This window comes from Anabrus simplex, chromosome 1, assembly GCF_040414725.1.
Source record: "Anabrus simplex isolate iqAnaSimp1 chromosome 1, ASM4041472v1, whole genome shotgun sequence".
Classification (NCBI taxonomy): domain Eukaryota; kingdom Metazoa; phylum Arthropoda; class Insecta; order Orthoptera; family Tettigoniidae; genus Anabrus; species Anabrus simplex.
In genome coordinates this window covers 915,588,372-915,608,523 of record NC_090265.1, presented here as the reverse complement: position 1 = coordinate 915,608,523, position 20,152 = coordinate 915,588,372, and positions in this window count along the sequence as shown.

Genomic DNA, 20,152 nt, shown 5'->3' with positions numbered 1-20,152 from the left:
TTCTTACTAGTAGAAATCTGGTATGTATGGGGATATGTTTATTGAGCGGTGTGTTTAAGGTATTCCATTTCCTTTTTTGGTTTTTAACTATGATCTTCTGTCCTCTATAAAAAACTAAGTCTATTGTGCTTGTTCCATTTTACGCTATATACGTTATATCTTCGGCCTTATTGATGAGTTTAAAACCTTCCTCCTGTAGAATATTCAGTATAGTTGTTGTTTTGTTATTTGGTTTGTCAATTCTGCAGTTGAAATCTCCTGCAATTATTACGTTTTCTTATGTTCTCACTTGTGATATAGCCCCTAATACCTGCTCCGCTGTATCTTCTATTGACGTGCCATATGTAATATACATCCCCACTACTGTAATGTCCGTGGATTTTACGATTGTCATGTTTCCTTCCTTTACTATCTCTTTAATTTTTCCTATGGTGTGTTTGAACATAAGGGATACACCTCCCTCCGGTCTGCCTAAAGCTTATGGTTTAGCATAAAAGTGTGCTGTGTAGTATCCTGTGATGCCAAAAGGCTCCGTCAAAAAAGTTTCTGTAACTATTATTACATCTTGTCCTATCTAAATATCATCTGGTGCTGTATTAACAATACTCTTTAACCCTTCCACATTCCAAAGTAGTATATCCAATGTCTTGCCTGTCGTCTTCTGGAATTCTCTCGGAGTCTCGTCTTTATTGCTTACGAAATCGATAAGTGCGGTAGGTTACTCCATTTGGCCAGAATTCTGGGTCAAAGACTATTTCCCGTTCTTCCATAGGTATGCCTATTTTAAACGCTTTGTTTGATCCTCGTGTGGGTAATTGTTCGCATTCAATTACTTTAGTGATACCGTTGTTTGAAAGATGTTCTTTCAGATCTTCTTCTGTGATGTCACCCTTCAGTCTTCCCACGTACACCCATGCTGTCCTGGGTGCTGCTCTTAGTTTTCCTTTTTCTTTGCCTCCTGTGCCTTGTTGGTGGAGTCTTCTTGATGATTCATATTGTCTTGTATCTCTTCTAGGAGAGGATAACCTGTGTTGGACTGTTGTTGTAGGGTTTCCGAACTCAATCATACTCCTAGCATTTTCCCTGTTGTTCTTGGTATTCTTATGCTTTGTCCATTCTTCCTCCTTGTTGGTACTAGATTTTCTTTGCTTTAATCCCTCTGGGTCCTGTACTGGTTTATTCAAGACTTTTCCTAGTCCTGAAGCTAATATTTCTGCTTGTTGAAGTTGTGTTTCCAAGATAAGTGTCATTTTTTTCATCAACTCTTCACTCACTACTTCTAGTTTCTTTTTGATGTCGTCACATGTTTGTTTGTTTTCGAGTGTGGCTTGCCTGGCTTCATTGTTCTCTTGTATAGCAGAATTGACCCCGTAGTTTTTTAGACTATGCCTGCACGACCCACACATCCACATGAGGGATCCATTATTTGATGATAGGGCCTTGAATTCCGTTACATTGACTGACGTGCATTTTCTGTGAAACCAGAGATTACATACTCCGTCGCAGCCAATAACACTATCTTCATTTGAGAATGCTGTATCGCATTTTGCACATTTGTTTTCTCTTTGATTGTCTCCCATTGTCTACTTGATCTTTACAAACTCAAGAGGGCTGTGTCTTTGAAGCCTAACCCGATATAAGGAGCGCACCCTGTTCGCGTCACAAAGTAAGATGGCTTCCCTTTCAAAACTGAACTGCGTGATATTAATATTCAACTAATATTTACTATACCACACTTTTATTCTTGTGAATAACACTTCCTCGAATTAAAATTCACTCTAGGAATTGAACTGGACACTAATAGCTTCACCAAAACACTACAGCACTGAGTTTATAAGGTTTCAACACGTACCAATTGACTTATTCTCCTTGACAATCGGGTCCAAGCAATAAAATATAATACAGTATGAGAAAATATTCTTTATGTATTCCTAAAAATTACAATACTTTTCTTAATCATTGTTATCCACCTGATTAGATTAGCAGTTTGCCTTTTTCACCACTACGAGCGCTAATGTGAGTCAATGGCATTGTTCCACTTAAGCACCACTACGAGCGCTCTTGTGAGTCCATGAAGAGTTCCAATTAAGCCCTTATAATCACATTCATTGTGGACATTTTTCAAAAAATAATAGCCTGAGGGTATTGAACCAAGGAACACATTACAGAAAGAATTATCTAAATAATTTAGCTAGGATTTGAATCAAAAAGAAAATGAGTAAAGATAGCAAGCGATTTTAGGCTGTTTTTATGCAACAGCATTTAGGCCGAGAATGATTTTCGAAATTCTTTTTAGTTTGAGAGATTTATCGAAGACTCACGATTTGAAAATTTTTTTCTGGCCCTTTAGCCATTCAACTTTCGGCACAACTGACGAAATTGCTTGATATTTAGTTGAAAGAAGCATATACAAGGAGCAGTCAGAACACCCACTGCAACGTGACCATGGAATGATTTTATTCAAAACTAATTACCATAAACGTTAATAGTTTTTCCCACTGGGAGATGAGGCGACCAATTACAGTTTTATAGAAAAAGGTAGGTTGCTGATGGGTCCACACAGCACCCACTCTAGCACTTCCTCATCGGAATGAAACCGGCGTGCATAAATCTCTTTGTTTAGGTCGCCAAAAATGTGAAAATCACAAGGTGTATGATCCGAGCTGAACGAAAGACGTTGAAGTCTCTCCCAGCCAATTCGCTGAAGCGTAGTCTTCATCATATTTGAAGTATGGGGACGAATATCATGCAATAGGATGACTCCGTCCGACAGCATTCCAGGACGTTTTGATTTCATGGCGCGTCTCAATTTCTGCAAAGAGTCTTCATAGCGCTGAGCCACCAGAAAACGAACCACACTTCTCTGCTCTTCTTTGCTTGCCTTCATTTCTACAGCTAGTTGAACACACAAGACTAACCCGCGCACCAACAAAGATATAACCCAACAACTGCGTACACCTGTGAATTGTTACTATGCAGTTCTCCTACCACCACGATGGCAGTATCGATACGTAACAACAGTGTTGCAGCCTTCCGCGCGGAATGTGTGTTATGGTGGGTGTTCGGTTTTAATTTGACTGCCCCTTATGTTTACGTGAAAAATTTTACAGTCGTAACAGGTAATGCTTGTGGCAACCGCTGCTTAAAACAACAATGACCTCCACCATTCATGAACAGATCATAAATAACGTAAAATACTCTCTTATTTTTGGGAGGCCCTACTTGCTCATAAGTGACACACGGACAGCCTTATCAACAGCCGTATAGCGCATGCGTGTACTCTGTATGGGCCATTCCGTAAGTATCAAAAAGCAATGTCAACTTTCTTTTAACAAGTTGCTTTACATCGCACGGACACAAATAGCTCTTATGGGAGAGGAAAGGGCTAGGAATGGGAAGGAATCGGCCGTGGCCTTAATTAAGGTGCATACTCAGCATTTTCGTGGTGTGAAAACGGGAAACCACGTTAAACCATCTTCAGAACTGCCGACAGTGGGGTACGAACCGAATATAACTTCAGAGTATGAAACATAAGCCTATTTATATGTTCCATGTTTAGTTTATCTATTTCTGTACTTTAAGCATGGTTAAGTCAAACAATAATTGTCTATTCTAATAGAAAAGTAATGGTAGTAGTAATAATACAAACACATTGCAAAAAGGCATGTTCTTCTTTCTCTTCTTCCGAACGAGCCAACAGAGGCCAACGATATTGAACTTTGTTACTTACAGCGGGCCTTAATCTTTGCCCAGTAATTGGTCATGTACTGGCTATGTTGCTCTGTTCTCTCTTCGTCCAGAAGGTGCTTGTCTTTTTTTAAAGGGCTGATTTGTCCTGGAACCTCTTTCGTCTCAGAATCCATCTGAGAGGTGATCAGTCACTTCCCGTTGTTTCCAGTTCCTGAGGGTCTTTAATTACTTCCGTTTACCACGATGGGTTAATCTTCCTGTTATTCCAGTAGCCGATTTGTCTGCCTGGTGTGGCTCATTCATGAGCTATTTCCGTAGGTCAGACGTCTCTGTTTGAAAGCTTGGAAATAAATTACTTATGTAATATTAACTAAAAATAACTTCTGAGCTGAATCATCTGGTAGTTAATATGATTCTGAAAATTCCTGCAAAGGAACTAGTAAATTCCGATTGTAAAATATCGTGAATGCCATTTTTTATTTACACGTTTGTGTCGTTTAGTTACTGTAATAATAAAAGCGAGTGGCCTCCGACGAGGCCTGGTGTAGGTCTTTCGAACTCACGTCGTATAGGCGACCTGTGCGTCTATGGGGCCCTATCCGTGATTAAATCTGATGATGAAGACGGCGCACACACCGATGCATCGGAATAAACCAATGAAGCCAATGAAGGTTAAAATCCCGGATCCGGCCAGGGATCGAACCCCGGAACTTCTGGACCTACCCTAACCACTTAGCCATGGATCCGGACAGTTACTGTAATTAAAAACCTGTTATACGAATTATGTTTTCGTGAAAACTGTTTATAAATAAGATACAGAATAAAAATATGAGTATATTCATAGACCAGCATTCTTCTGGCCACCTGCAGTAAGTATGCAGACTGCATGTGAAGAGCGAACTATACTTACCTCCCGCTACGTATTACGGCCCAAACTCTCGTCGCATAGATCACAGTGGGTGGTGAGATATTAGTGAGCAAGCCCTCCCGCGGTCTGCTATAAAGAGCGATCAATGATAGGAGCAGTCGTACGAGCTAGCGCCTCATGCGTAGGCAACCAGAGTTACGGCTCTTCTTCTGCATAACACTTTCATGGCAGAATTAGTTGAAACTGATTTTTTGATAATTTGTATGTTCTGATGGATATGAAATGACAACGATTGTGAAACAACTTTTAAATCATTTCAAGAAAATTTTTCAATAACAGTCATTTTTTTTTTAAACCGAAACCAGGAAATGATAATTTTGTTGTATTGGATACAGCCCCAAGAGTTTTAGGCGAGAATACGTCTATGTGGTCTGGCTAAACGAAATGCTACAATATATTTTGATATTCGTTTACCCGGATACTGGCATAACAGCAGTTACAAAGCTCGTGAGAAGGATAGGCCCATGATATGAGATATATGACAATACGATAGAGTTTCTGCAATAATGTTTCCTACAAATGAGATGGAGACAAGTAACTTCGCGAGTGGTCGCGCACTCGACTCATGTTAGGAACTCTTTCGTTTTGAAGTAATCAAAATTTAAATTTCCACACGATATTCAACTTTCAGCCGTAAAATTTAAAATAAATAAATTAAAAAATAATAATCGTGTAGCCTCAGCTACCGTGTGCAGACATTTCAAGTTGACGCCATCTGGCTGTCTGCTCGTCAATTTCGACGTTCCCTTTTACTCTCGGCCCGCTAGATGGCAGACCGAGTAAACCGAAGCTCTCTTGGGCGACCAGAGATCTTTTACATGCCGACATCGTACGACATGGAGTGCTGAATGGACTTCTTTACCGCCCTTCAAAAATCCGACTACATCTGCCGGGTTTGAACCCGCTATCTTGGGATCCGGAGGCCGACAGTCTACCACTGATCCACAGAGGCAGCTATAAATAAATTATAAAATAATGAATCTAAAAATACTAAGTCGAGGATTGTAGACGAGGGGAACATAAAATTGAGCTAATGAAGTTTTAAAACAGTGTGTGGGTCGTGTTGCTGTAAACCTTCATTCAGGAGACGGTGTGTTACACAGTCAACCGTCAGAAAACCCGAGCATGGTTTTCTGTGTTTGCTTACTTTCACACTGCGTCTGTATTTTAAGCCCACTGCCTTCCGAATCCTAGTTCTTTCCCACTCAATCCCTGAAAACCTGTTAGAGTTGGCATGAAGACGAAGCTGATTAACCACCAGCCTGAGTGAAGTAGACCGAGCGAGTTGGCCGTGCGATTAGGAGCGCGCCGCTGTGAGCTTGCATTCGGGAGATGGTGGATTCTAACCCCACTATCGGCAGCCTAGAAGATGGTTTACTATGATTTCCCATTTTCACACCAGGAAAATGCTGGGGCTGTACCTTCTTGAAGACCATGGACGCCTCCTTCCTCCTCCAATCCCTTCGTTGCCGTAAGACCAATCTATGTCGGTGCGACGTAAACCCACTTGTAAAATAAAGAGTGAAGTGGATAAATACAAATGTGTGACGGAGGAACAAATTGACAATGAAATTAAACTATCCGAAGCAAAAATAGTCGTTTCTGAAGGAAATAAATTCCCTCACCTCGAAGGTACAGTATGCACGCTAGAACGATGCTTCTGAAGACTATGTGGAGTGAGACACTGGGAGTGGAATATAGAAGAAAGAGAATAGGAATATTTGAAAGATAGTCATAAGAAAAGTTATTAGTGAATTGTTCACACCATATCACCTCAGTATTAGAGAGAATCCTAGCGAATAGATAAGTGTATTCAGTTCATCCGGAAGGATGAGGGATCTATTCCTGGTCAGATGGTAGGCAAATTTTAAAATGAGACATAAGGGGCACGTATCACTTGTTGTTTGTTGTTTAAGGGGGACTAACAGCTAGGTCATCGGCCCGTACATATCATTGGAGTTCATTCGGCCTGCATGTAAAATGAGTTCCAAGTTAATTCCTTGGAGGCAAAGGTGGAATATGAGAAAACCTAGCGTTCAACATTGAAATTCATTTATAGACCTTTTGTTTACCTCTGAAGGCAATAGTGAAAGTCTTCCTGTAAAACTCAATAGAAGGCTGGAGTGGAGTACCCTTCGCTCGTGCTAAGCCAGATGAGGTTGTCCAGGTGCTTGCATCGCGTGCCTCGTTTGTCTGAGTGCATAGTGAAAAGGAATAATTATTGTTTCTGCGATTATTAATAAATCCACTTCATGTATTGCAATTGGTTGAGCTGAAATAATGGCGTAATATGGGCCAGATGATGGTATTGATCTGGAGGAGCTATCGTTTACGTGTTTTCGTGCATCCCCAATTATAAACCTGTTAGAAGGTGATAATGTAGTAAGATAAGATCGTAGTTATGTTGATGGTTATGCAGGTAATGAGAAAAGTTAATTAAAACTAGTGGTGAGGCATCAAGTTCGAAGAGAGGAGTTGAAAGCAACCAAACTTAGTGTGAACTTTTATATGTAAAGAGTTCGAAGTGTCAAGTACAGTCAGAGCGGTTGATAATAAAAACGTAGATAATAGTTTTAACGTTTATCACGTCCAAATGCATGAGAATCTACACCCCAAATTAAATCCTGTTAAAGTCGTATTGTAGAATGTTGCAACGTTTATAAGGGTCTACACCCTATGGCAAGGGTTTTCGTTCCACCTAATTAATACTAAACTAGCTGCCTCTGTGGATCCGTGGTAGAGTGTCGGCCTCCGGATCCCAAGATAGCGGGTTCAAACCCGGCAGAGGTAGTCTGATTTTTGAAGGGCGGAAAAAAGTCCATTCGACACTCCATGTCGCACGATGTCGGCATGTAAAAGATCTCTGGTGATACATTTGGTGTTTACCCGACAAAATTAATTAAATCTCAGCCATAGACGCCCAAGAGAGATCCGGTTTACTCTGTCTGCCATCTAGCGGACCTAGAGTAAAACGGAACCTCGAAATTGACGAGCAGACAGCCAGATGGCGTCAAATCGAAATGTCTGCACACGGTAGCTGAGACCATACGATTATTATTACTATTAATACTAAACTGTTACAAAAACTATTGTATTATATAGATGTATGTAAAAAATGGGACTCGTTTCGACCCGACAGCTAGGGCATCATCGGCCTCTAAACTTAACATAGAACCAACATGGAAAAGCACATAATATGATGTTATATATACTTTCTGAATTATTGTTGCTGGCCAACTGTAAACATGGTAGCATATTCAAAAACTTGTCAGAGAACATATTGGTGAAATATCAGCTGTTGACAAGGCTATAAAACATAAATTGAAATACAATCGTGGCATATGTACATTCAAAGAGATATGTTCTAACGGTCAATTTTTTTAATAATAGCACATTATCTGTAGGACTCTTTAACATATCTGAGATCAGATTGATTGTATATTGTTATAATATACAATAAATTAAATTCGCATGAAGCGAGACTGCATCAGAAAGAGTTTTATTCTATAATATTGTACATAGCCATAGTTGTGTCGTGTTGGTAGAATCAGATGTTATGTTTTGCCCGTTGTCATCAATCCTGGCGTCAGCTGATTTGATATAAACAATCGAATTGCCTATAGTATCATATATTATGGTACATAATTTGTAAATATTAGAAAAATGGGAATTTACACCCGATGCCAAGTCGTGTAAATCAGATGGGAATGTGTAGCCAAGAAGTCAGGTGCAGGTATACCGTGGTAGCGATCAAACTAATCTACTTTGGAATCTGAAAATGAAAATCCCAAGCCTGTTTCCAGTCATTAGACCGGGTCAGGAATGGAATTAGTGAACCCTCCATATAGCGGCGAGGATAGGAATTGTGCCGGCTGCCGAAGCCTGTCACACTCCTCTGGGGCAATGGTTAATGAATGACAGATAAAATGAAATTATATTGGAGAGTGTTTCTGGAATGAAAGACGACCTGGAAAACCGGAGTTCATGGAGAAAATCATGTCCCACCTCCGCTTTGTCCAGTACAAACCTCACGTGGGGTGACCGGGATTTGAACAACGGAACCCAGCGATTAAAGACCGGCGCGCTGCCGCCTAAATCACGGAGGCTCCCTACTTTGGAATCTACACCCCACAAATATACAGTATAAGGATCACGTGTCACGGTAGGCCCATTAGAGATTCCAAACACAGCCTATTTGAATATCAGTCAAATTTTCCAAGTTTTATGAGGCCATAGAACTGGGGTACAGCTCTCATTAGACATTGGACAAATGAAGCAGCCAGAAATGTTGGACATTTGAACTTCAAATTTTCAGTAAATTTTATCAATAATAATACGAAAACACGCATTAAAATAAAATATCGCCACATAATTATCGTACAAGAAAACTACCTTTACAGAAAAGGAGGAGAATCATTCATTACTGATAATGAATACGTTGAAAGTGAAATAATTAAAGTACCTAGAACGACCCTGGAATCTTCAATGGTCCTAGCGGGCCGCATGCTCCTTGTAGTCTCTATTCTTATGGGAAATATAATTCTGTTAAACAAGTTAAAGTATATATTATTAACCCTCCGGATACATACAGTAATATAAGGTGCAGTCAAACGAACACCCGCCATAACAGACATTCCGCACGAAAGGTGGCAACACTGTTGTTAGGTGTTGATACTGCCATCGCTGTGGTAGGAAAACTGCATAGTGACAACTCACAGGTGCACGCAGTTGTTGGGTTATAACTCTGTTAGTGCGCGGACTGGTGTTCGTCCAGCTGTAGAAATGGAGGCAAGCAAAGAAGAGCAGAGAAGTGTGGTTCGTTTTCTGGTGGCTGAGGGTTCAAGAGTACGCGAAACTCATCATCACAATATGTCTGCTGTGTATGGCGAACACTGCATGTCCATGACGAATGTGCACGAGAGGCATAGGAGACTCCCAGAAGGCTGCATATCAATGCAAGACGATGAGCGAAGGCTACGCTTCAGCGATTTGGTAAGGAAACACTTTAACATCCTCCGTACAGCCCGGACCTTTCATCTTGTGATTTTCACATTTTGGTCACCTGAGGAAAGACATACGTGGACGTCAGTTTCGTTCGGACTTGGAAGTACAACAGTGGGTGTGGATGTGGATCCTTCAGCGATCTACCTCCCTGTACAAAACTAGATTTGATCGTCGAATAAAAATATTCCATGGTCACGTTATAGCGGGTATTCGATTCATATCTGACTGCCCTTATAATACTGCAAGGTGCACTGAAAGATTATTTTTCATTTCTTTACTTTTTTTTTTTTTTTTGCTAGGGGCTTTACGTCGCACCGACACAGATAGGTCTTATGGCGACGATGGGATAGGAAAGACCTAGGAGTTGGAAGGAAGCGGCCGTGGCCTTAATTAAGGTACAGCCCCAGCATTTGCCTGGTGTGAAAATGGGAAACCACGGAAAACCATTTTCAGGGCTGCCGATAGTGGGATTCGAACCTACTATCTCCCGGATGCAAGCTCACAGCCGCGCGCCTCTACGCGCACGGCCAACTCACCCGGTTTTCTTTACTTTATGTATGATTTTTGAGTGCTCTAAATTTGCGTGCACGTACTGGGCTTTGGTTTCGAGATACAACTAGCTACTTGCCTATTATTTTGCTCTGTTGCGTGAAAAACATGCATATTTCCAGTGAGTACCTACACATTAATAGTCACTATTTGGAAAGGATTTATTGAAAAATCAGAATAGGCTTGTATATGAGCTGAGTATCCGAGATATACCCCTACCAAATTTCAGATCAACTGATCCAGTAGTGCTTGAGCGAGAAAGAAATCAACATCTCATTTTAGCTATTACACCATCTTTTGCCAATAATTTCACAGATATATTTTCAGCTCATTATTTGAAATCAAACACAGTTAGTCGTATGAAAGTTCACCTGAAAATGTTGTTCAAATTTTCCTTAAATATTATCCATAGGTCGTTTTGGAAGACAGACAGACGTCTCATTTATACAGAGATGTGATTCCAAGAACCAGATGCATAGTTTGGACATCATGTTTCAAGAAAATTGAGTAAAACTGTCCATGGAACATTTTCGTGGAAGCAATTGTGAGTGAAGTAATTACGAAAGGGCAACTATCATACTTTGCGTCCGTTTTATTCACTCTAAATTTCTGTTCATAAAGATGAAAGAATACTTTAGGGACCATTACAGGAATGTAGTGTAATTTGAAAATCATACCGAACCCAGCCCCCAGTCTGAACACATAAGATACAGCTACTCAGACCAGAAGAAGACGTAAATACCCTGCCCCCGAGTTCCAAACACACCCAACACGTAAAACTACCACAATGACTCAAACCCACACACGCCTACGTCCTTCCCTAGTTACACAGTGCTTCAATTGCCTGTAACTATATCATTCTGCAACAGCCTGTTCAGAACCTACCGCCTGCAACAGATGTGTAAGGTGCCTCGGGACCAGGCAAAGTGTGCCAACTGCCATGCCGCTTTATTCCCTGGCTGCCCATATATTTAACAGGCGATACAAGCACACTACCGACACCCACATTACTTCACCCACATGAACATACCTCCCCCTCTCCTCCTAAACATCCAAACCTCACTAACACCCCCCCCCCGGCCACTCCCTAAATGCCTTCCAAGCCAAGACTCAAGCAACCTCCTCTAAGTACTAGTACTCAACTTACTCACGACCAAATCAGGCCCCACCTACCACTATACCCACTCTACTTTAAACTACAGACTTAAACAGACCCTCCCTCCTCCATAAAACCATCACCATCATAACAGCCCATGAAGTTCCCCACAAAGTTCTCGCTTCTATTACTAAAACCTTAGCCTTCAAACTAAAAGCACTAGAATCTTCCAAGCCAAGTCGGGCGCAACCACTACAGCCGATAACAAACGCTGCTCATCCAAAAACATTCAACATACGCTCAAATTTATCCATACATAAATTATGGCCAAGTATACAACATTAGATGTTGAAGCCCTTGAAGCAACATTCGGCATGGCTAGTTCTGGGATGGGTGACCATGTACGTCTAACCACATGCCGTAACTCATAATAATACTGTGTCAGTCATACAACGAGTAAAACAGATCGTGTTCGAACTCCCATTTTCGGTACATTTTAACCATCCTCAAAATTAAAAATAAATAATAATTATTATTATTAACCCTACCAACACAACAAAGGATTTCTACATAATGCTCACAGAAAAAACCGAGAACACTTTCCACAGAACTTATGTTTCAGGAAACAAGACGGAAAATTGGCGCTTACTAATAAAGAAAATTGCCAAGAATGTGCACGATACTTCTCAGAACTTCTTAACTGCTCCGAACTCGCTGAAGGATTTCTTGAAGAAGCATCCAGTTTCACTCACCCAGAATCACCTCCACCAAACCAGGAAGAAATTCAGAGCCACATTAAACGACTAAAGAATAACAGAACCTCAGGAAGAGACGAGATTGTTGCAGATTTTTTTTAGAATCTTGGTCAAATTCACTCAAAGACAGAAATCATACACAAAATTTGCAAAAACGAAAAACTCCCCGAAGACTGTAAATGTGTCTTAATTCACCCACTTCACAAACAAGGAGACAAACCTGATGTCAACAACTGTAGGGGAATCTCCCTCCTTGAAGTCGGCTACATAATTTTCTCTGCATGACTGCTGAAAGGTATACAAGAACAACTCGAGCATAACATTGGTGAATATCAAGCTGGGTTCCACCCTCACAGATCACGCACTGAACATATCTTCAACCTCAAAACCGCTCTAAAATTCAGGGCCCTCAGAAACCTCCCTATCATCTGTACCTTGATATATTTCAAGAAGGCTTATGATTCAATTGATCGTCAATCTCGGTTCAGCATCCTGAAAGAAGAGAGACTAAACTCTAAAACGGTAAACCTGACCAAACAGACCCTCAGTGATACGACGTCAAGAGTGAAATTCATGGGAGAAATCTCAGACGAATTCCTGATAAAAACTGGTGTCCGGCAAGGAGATGGATTGTCACCTTTCCTATTCAACCTCGTCCTAGATAAGGTGATGAGGGAATGGGAAAAAGAACTGAGAACGCAAAATAGCTGGAACCCAGTAAACAATGGGACACAATAAACAAGCTTGAAATTCCATGCTTAGTATTCGCGGATAACCTGGTCCTTTTGTCCAGCGATGAAGTTACGGCGATAAAGCAAGTTGAAATCCTCCAAGAATGTACCGAAAAGGTCGGACTTCATATCTCTTTCCAGAAAACTGAACTTCTGTTCAAAACTACACATGTCAATACAAAATACAGACAAGTCAACAGTCCCTTACTTCAAATACCTGGGCAAAATCCTCGAACCAACCGGACAAGAAAAAATAGCCCAAAACAACCGTGCCCGAAACTCAGAAAAGCATATGGGAGAACAAGATAAATCTACAACAGAAAATGTATGTCTCTCTACGTTATGATTAAACATTACAATACTGTAATAAAACCTGAGGCTTTACGTGCAGGGGAAACTCTACCGCTAAAGGGCGAGCTCGAAAATATCCTAAAAGAAAAGCGAAAAATCGTGAGGAAAATTTTAGGACCAAGGCACACGGAAGAAGGGTACCGCCTCCAACCCCGAAAATCCACAGAAAAAAGTATCTAATATTGCGGCAGACCTTAGGAAAAGAAGGCTAAAACTTTATGGACATGCGAAGAGGTTTCCAGAAACCATACTAACCCACAAAATTCTTCAAAGGAGTTGATAAACTGAGGAATTTCCCTTGGACACAACAAACAAAAGCGTACATGAAGGACGCACAAATTCAACCTGAAGAAACTTTGAATCGAAATATATATAGAAAGAAAATTGACAAGTGGGAAGTTACTCCAGAGAATTAAGTGCCAAAAGGAGCAGGTAGCAAGTGGGCGAAAGAAAGGAGGAGGATCTTTAGTCAACAGATGAAAGCATCCTCCGCAAACGAAATCATTAATAAAGTTCGTGTGTTCCGAAGGGGACCATTCACGCATAATAATAATAATAATAATAATAATAATAATAATAATAATAATAATGAATTAAATTACGCGTATGCACGAGCATCATATACAGACCGACAGAGGAGCGCAAGCGCGCACCGGTATCGTTACCCCTCAAACCATCCATCTCTACGGAGATAGGTGGCATATACGGATGAAGGAGTACTACCAAATCTACTAAAAATTCGTCGCTGTTGGGGCAAAATGTAATATCTCACAATGCTCTTCCTATCCATTACTTTCTTTAAGACTGGTCACGCCTCCCAGCCAAATACTGATATGCAGTCCTTTAGAACAATTTTCGTTGTGTTCATTTTCGTATGGCAATGTGTAAAGGAAAATAAAATTTAATTACATTATACTGTGGGAGTGCGTAAATAAGTCATTCAAATATGTATTCCTAGAATGCGGTACGGCAAGACTCATTTTTATTTACATGAAAGCACAGGAAAATGAACACAAGTAATATTGTTTTAATTTGGTTTTTTTTTTTGCTAGGGGCTTTACGTCGCACCGACACAGATAGGTCTTATGGCGACGATGGGATAGGAATGGCCTAGGAGTTGGAAGGAACCGGTCGTGGCCTTAATTAAGGTACAGCCCCAGCATTTTCCTGGTGTGAAAATGGGAAACCACGGAAAACCATCTTCAGGGCTGCCGATAGTGGGATTCGAACCTACTACCTCCCGGATGCAAGCTCACAGCCGCGCGCCTCTACGCGCACGGCCAACTCGCCCGGTAGCAATATTGTTCTGATGGACTATTTATCCATATGTGGCTGGGAGTCGCGACCAGTCTGAAGGTAAATTGTCAACATGTAGATGCTTAATTTTATAAAAAATAAAATTTATTTAAAGGCGGTGACATACTACATTTTAAAAGTGTCAAAATGCAGCAGCTAAATTAACATGAGAGAATATTCATTCTGAAAATTCATTATGTGCTCTGCAGTCAGATGTCCGCGGAGATCTGTACTGACAGATGCTTTATTATACATGGTACAAAGCATGCTATCGTAGTGGCGAACCTGTATAGAATTCAAAAGAGAGTGAATATGCATTCACAACGATTTTGTATTTATTAATTGTGCATTTTGAGGTAATGGTTATTGCTTTGATCATTTCATAGAATGCTCTCACATGAATTTATCTTTGGACACTTGAACACTGCGACCATTCGTAATGAAGTTATAGAGGTCAACAGTTCTCTATGCCTGATTATTTTCGTACAGTTCCATAAGCTTCAAAGTGGCACGTATTGATGTAACCCTATACTTGCCCCAAACCATATGGTTTTTATGCAAATAGAATAGCATTAAAAAGACGTTCATGAACTAAGCCTACTGAATAATTTATTGAAATTTCTATTAAATGGTTCCGCGCTGTTTTGTTGTTACATCATAGTAAAACATGAAATATGAATTTGTACCATTTAAGTACGAGAAGTTTGACTTAACCTATAACCCATGGGACGAAGTGACAACACTGTATATTTTTAGTTTGTAGTTTATCTCACACACTTAAAGCACTGCATTTGCTGTCAAGTAAAATATTACTGTGAAGTATTTTTCAAACTTTGCTTGTTAAAGTTAAAAAGTTGCCATTTAAGAGATACCCATATTTCTAAACCGGGGTTTATCAATGAAATTCTCACCGTATATCATCAGTGAGCAGTGAGTGAATTGGGAAATGTTCTTGAACGATGGCGTCTTTGTACCATAGGGTGAATTTGGTCACATAAAATGTCCATAATTCGTGATTGCAGAAACAAGTTATTCGAGATGCTGACTTCACTTTTGTCGCATTAACTCTATGCTTTCTCGTTACAATCATCTTTAGTATTTGGCGAGGAATGGTTTCATCAGCTATTATTCTTCACTTGCCAAGAACTGTGTATGCTGTCATCACCATAGAGAGTGTTACTCTCGATGCACCGAGCACAATTGCCGTCTTCGATACGCTTGCTTCAACTAACCGTGCTCCAACAAACAACCCACGTTGAAAGTTTCCAATTCAGCCTCACCTGCGTCTGACCGATTGCAAGCACTGATATGTACTACGTCATCTAGGGTACTGCAGACTAACATCCTTAACTGCAATACCAAATGGCAGTTTCAGCACACATATGATAGCTGTTACCATCTCAAAAAGATGGTATGTTCCACGTTAGAGTTGTTTCCATTATTTTGATAACCAGTAGGTTAGTGTGTTTCTTGTTTGTTCGAACTCGAGGGTACCCCTTACAAATACGAGGTTACGGATATTAGAAACATATACCTACCCCTCCTCCACGGACCTTCTTGACATATTCAAAGATGACTTTTGTTTCTTACCTCTGACCATAATTTCTCCTTTTCATTGAAAACACAGTAAAAGTATTCAAATCAGCAATACCTGGAACAGAGGAAATTAAAATTACCATATACTGTATAAGACTTCCTGATGACAATTTAGAATTGGCTAACATTGATAAGGACGTACAGAAAATACTTCGCAAATTCTCATGTTTTATGAAAACATTTAAGAATCAGTACCAATAAAACTAGGATTATGACTGTTAGTTGATCAAAACCAAGAAAACACTCAAAAATATAACACAAGATGTTGACTAATGTTGTGATCTAGGTTATTTTATTACAACAGACAATTGATGCGTATAAATTCGTAAAAGAATTGCAATAGTGAAACGAATGTCACTACAATACAAATGTCAGTCGCAGCGAACGAATGTTAAATGCTACCACTTTGCAAAGATGGGGTGTCCACAACATAGGTGTATCCCTTATTACCATCCATAGATACATAATTCAGTCTCTAATTACATGAAAAAAAAAGCAGTTAGTGAAGACGTTTGAGGCATTGACATAGGAAAGGTAGTAAGTCGTAAAAAAAAAAGTGAATTTTCCAGGAGAAAAAAGTCTTGCCAGCAATGTGAATCAGATTATATTAAACAAACGTCATGTAAAATCAAGGAGTTATCAATTTGTCAGTTTAACGCACAAAGTTACGCTAATTATGTTTCAGGCACAAATTATGCGATGAAACACATTGTGAAAATCACTGTCTAATCACTTTGTCAGTTGACGTGTATGATCCAAGCAGAAATTCCACGGTTAAATGCAAGATATTTTTCGTCGAAGAAATCCAACATGGCTAATATGTCCTTTACTTTATGTTCACTGATGGCTGGTCTGCTTCCAAGTGGTTGTAAGGACGGTGTCTTGTTGATCGCGTGATGGGACCGCCCTCTTTTGAGGATGTTATGCTCCTTCCACGGTTCTCTTTGAATGAGTCCCTGTCTTGACTGATAGAATTTAAGCTCTAGAAATCTTTATCCACCTTACGGTGCTAATCATAAGGTGTTGAGTATTTAAATATATCTTGCCTCCCATGTCGGAGTCACAAAAATCCCCAGGCGTCACCACGATTACATGAAATGGTTGAAAATGTTTAGCCTTTCCGCAACTTCTTCTGGGACCATTATTCGACACACGTATTACCTATTTATAAAAACAAAGTACTATTATGAACGTCATGTCAAGATGCTGGCAATAACGACTTACCATTTTTAAATTAAATGGGTTTCGGAGGCATTCTGGCAACTGAAATACAACTATGACAAGCTATAATAGCTATAAACAAGGTTTACACGCAGTTGACTCTCAACAAATGGCAAAGTTTATACCTAATTCGACCAGAGGCACGGGCTGACTTATTACCTTCTACATGCCAAATCTAGTGGACATAACAAAGATTCCATATTGCGTCAATCGTAGGAGCAAATCTACTCTACCAGTTGACTTGCTACCTTTTCCATATCATTGGAATGGGCTTTTACTACATTTTTCATCAAAAAACGAAATTTCGATATTTTTTTACTTACTATTCTCATGTCAACGCATCATTAATTTGGCAGGTATATGGTAGTCACACTTGAACTCTCTTCACTGACGACAAAAATATTTTAGAGGCAGTGTAAATGCCAACGTAAACTAAAAGTAAAGGCTCAAGAAAAAGCTCGTAACTAAAATTCGTAGAATAAAAACGCAATTGTTTTGCTACTTGTTCAGACACAGTAGCTTTACGACAAACATGTTTCCATAGAAAATTTTGGGTAAGATGATAATAGACGTACCGGAGTTCAACCAGGGCTGATGTCAAAATTACCAAGAAATGAAGAGGACAGCAGAAAGGGGGAAGAATGTATGTATCAGCAAGGTATAGACTTTAGAGGAAGAAAATCCTTAATAATGCAATCATCTCCACAACAGTGTTTCTCTGCTTGCATACTTCTCAGGCGTGACTCAGTTACGACAGTCTCTTAAAGTTAAAACAACATTCATAAAGCTGATGTCCTTCGAACTGATAAGAATCGTTCTTGAGAGCTCTTGACGCTGATTATATAACGAGCGCGCAGAATATTAATCTTTACAGAGTTAAAGAGACGTTTATAAGTTGCGTCTTCGCTCCGGAGTGGGAGAATAGTACGGTAGGAAGATTCATCCTCCATTCTAATTGCTGTTCCTTCATTTCACTAATCCTAAGCGCCCGGACGCGCTTGTGTGTATGTGTGTGTGTGTGAGAGAGAGAGAGAGAGAGAGAGAGTTTGATAGATTAGTCAGCTTAAATGTTCATCGTAATCCGTTAATGATATCAAATGTCGGATTTATCTTTCAGTAATCATTCTGCAGTAATCGAAATTGCTGTACTTTTCAACAGTGCCAATATCTGTTAACATAATGTTTGTTTTCTAAATGCACCTGCACTGTTTTCTACATTTGTGATTGTTTTCAAAATTCTACAAGTATTTGCCAAGAACACGGAATCTCTTCAAACGTGTTTCATTGGCTAGCTTTAAGGCCTAATCGAATGAATAACTGAGGAGTGTCTGTTCAAAAGGTGCTATTTCCACTTCCAAAAAATAAATCAGTATTTTATCCACACGATTTACAGCAGTTGAATATCGGCGCCTGCCATGAGCAATCCAGACCAGAAAGATGCTAAATCCGAGCATTACGACGTTTCGTTTGCCTTTCATTTTACGTTTCTTGTGCTTTTCCCAGAACTTTCTTAAGGTGGAAATAGCGCCTTTTGTAACAGACACTTCTCAACTAGGGTTCAGAAAGTAAGCCGTGTTTGGGCTCCCACGTACACGCAATCCATGTATACCGAGAGTAGCATGCACGTTCCTCCAGAACGTGTACACGGATCAACACGGATATTAATTTAATACGTTCATTGATTGATTGATTGATTGATTGATTGATTGATTGATTGATTGATTGATTGATTGATTGATTGATTGATTGATTGATTGATTGATTGATTGATTGATTCCGGAGAGCTCTGATGCAAGTCGTTCAATGGGTGACCTGAACGTCTCTGGTGGCGGCGGTGGTGGTGGTGGTGATTATTGTTTTAAGAGAAAGTACAAATGGGGCAACCATCCTATATATAACGCTAATCAGAGAGAAATGGAGATATCGGCCAAAGAAAGACAAGGGCCACGATGGACGTGAAAATGAAGGCTCCCTAGCCTTGAATGTTCTAATAGCGTCAGGGTCGGAAAAGAACAAGAGTTGACCAAAGGAGGTCGGATAGGATAGGTGGAAATGAGGAGCCTGGCACAAGTAAGTGGAAGCAATGCCAGGACTCAGCTAAGGGCCCCGTGGACACCAACCGAAACTCCCAAGTTTAGACACACTGGGGCCCCTTTTAGTCGCCTCTGGCGACGGACAGGGGAAACCGTGGATGTTATTCTACCGCCTCACCCACAGGGTGGTGTGTATCTCTCTCTCTCTCTCTCTCTCTCTCTCTCTATGTGTGTGTGTGTGTGTTTGTGTGTGTGTGTTTTGGTGTTTCTTTTATGATAATGAGATAGAGACAGGGTGAAACCCAGTGTCTGCACGTAGCCTACTCATGACGAATAACTCCAAGAGGTCTGTTTAAGTCTTAATGTCCCCACCCGAAGGATGAATCACCTTCAACAGCGTCATTATTCCCTCAATCCATATGACCATGTCCCTCACTTTGCCAGTTAAAATAAACCATATCTAAACCTAAAACTGCGGAGAGTTTTGAAACTGAATCCAAACTTCTGGCACGCAACTAAGCATTAGAAATTGTATCTGATCACCCTTCCTACCGTGCCCGCCAACTATCTGATAGTGATCTTTTTTTCCATCAACGAGACCCGAAGCAGCTAACCAGGGTGTCAGACAGCAAATACTTGATGCCTTAACGACCACACCCTCCAGGTGGAATAAATGAACACGTAAATGCGAGTAACTATACGTTTAGAATTCGCATAGGTGTTTACAAATGTCTATACATGGAAAATGTGGGTTGGCAGAGTAGCTGATAGGTACCACGTCGTCATCTCTGTAGGGTGGTTGGGGTTCGGTTTCTGCTGTCATCAATAATTTTTCTAGCATAAATACATAATTTCAAACATTCTGTAATTCTCTCGGCTTTGATACAAGTAAGGTGATTCTG